At 34.3% G+C, this 1,534-nt stretch overlaps 1 long non-coding RNA gene across 1 annotated transcript; it reads left to right on the top strand.

Annotated features, from left to right (window-relative positions):
• Nucleotides 1–896: 896 nt before the first annotated feature.
• LOC116548219 lies at nucleotides 897–1,505 on the top strand. Its single transcript, XR_004267354.1, has 4 exons — nucleotides 897–1,086; nucleotides 1,192–1,227; nucleotides 1,303–1,370; nucleotides 1,470–1,505. It is a non-coding gene; the product is annotated as an uncharacterized LOC116548219 (long non-coding RNA).
• Nucleotides 1,506–1,534: the final 29 nt, after the last annotated feature.

Genomic DNA, 1,534 nt, shown 5'->3' with positions numbered 1-1,534 from the left:
ATTAATTAGTGGTTTTCCCATGGTTAAAAATAAGAGAAATAATTATCTCCTGTTTTATCCTAATAAGCTTAACTGTGTTAGGTTGATCAATCCTGGTTTTCTACATTGAAGAAAAGTGAGCATTCATTATTTCAACACAACAGTCTTTCCCATGGGACACATAGTGTTTGTTTTTATTACATTTACTTACTAGTAAGGAAAGAATTATGAGACATTAGAAAATGCAGGTGATGTATCAACAGGCCGCCGTTGGATTTTTATCCTAAAAGACAGTTTGAATTCCTTCCTATGACTTTGTATAGTCTGTGCATTTTTAAGAATAGGATAGGAAGTGACATTTTAATAAAGCATTCAGACAGAATGACAGGAGGAAAAGAGAAATATTTTCACTGACAACCAGTTTTATCTTAGGAAATTAAGTCAAGAAGAGTATGAGCGACAAGAAATAGAGAAGAGGCTATCAGCTGCTGATGAAAAGGCAGGTTCGGCTGCAGAGGAAGTAAAAACTTACAAGTAAGTTCTCCCTCAAAAGACAGCGTCACTGGCTAATGAAACTAGGGGGTTTTTTTTTGGCACAAAAGCATAAATAAATGGTTAGAGGACATGAATACATAAATTCACACAAAAGAAAACTAAATTTTAAGTTAACAATAGGAAAAATATTAACAAATACCCAGTGCTGGCAAAACTGTAAGGGAACTTGATTCATGCAAACAGTTCTGGGGGTAGGGGCGGGGAGGGGGGCAGTTTGTTGTATGATGTATCAAAAGCCATTAAGTTGATTTTGCCATTTGATAGACCCAGTAGTCCTAAATTTGGGAATTTTTCTATGATGTAGTTAAAGGATGAAAAAAGGAAAAAAAAGGGTTTATAGTGGAAGATAACAGGATTATTTGAGAAACATTTAGGAACAGTTAAAGTAGCTCTATCAGGGTACAGTTGTTAGGGTAAGTGTTAACATAGCCATATTGTTTGGGTTTTTATTTGGTTGTGCTTTAACTCATAAAGCCAAGTGTAATTCTTAGGCGGAGAATAGAAGACATGGAGAATGAGTTACAGAAAACAGAGCGATTATTTAAAAACCAGGTAATTATTCTAGTCTCCCATTTACTGCGCAGAATTCTTTGATCATTAATACAGGTTATTATAATGAATCTGTAAGCATATTTTGTGATGTATTATCTTTTTCAGATCGCTACCCATGAGAAGAAAGCTCATGAAAACTGGGTAAGATTTCTTTTTTCTTTCCTTTACTTGGTGCATAGTCTCCTAGAACTTAATTTGAATATATTTCTTCAATAGCTCAAAGCTCGTGCTGCAGAAAGAGCTATAGCTGAAGAGAAAAGTGAAGCTACGAACTTGAGACACAAGTATGTGATTTTGATGCCTATGTTTTCAGTGTTAGCTCTTAAGGAATAGATTTGTTTCATATTTAAGTCTTTCTTAAGTACTCTTTCTCTATATTCAAGATTATTAGAATTAACACAAAAGATGGAAATGCTGCAAAAAGAACCTGTGACTGTAAAACCAATGC

This window comes from Sapajus apella, unplaced genomic scaffold, assembly GCF_009761245.1.
Source record: "Sapajus apella isolate SASKATOON/1434 unplaced genomic scaffold, GSC_monkey_1.0 scaffold8158, whole genome shotgun sequence".
NCBI lineage: Eukaryota > Metazoa > Chordata > Mammalia > Primates > Cebidae > Sapajus > Sapajus apella.
Note: the sequence above shows the minus strand (reverse complement) of the source record. Positions and strands in the feature narration are given on the sequence as shown.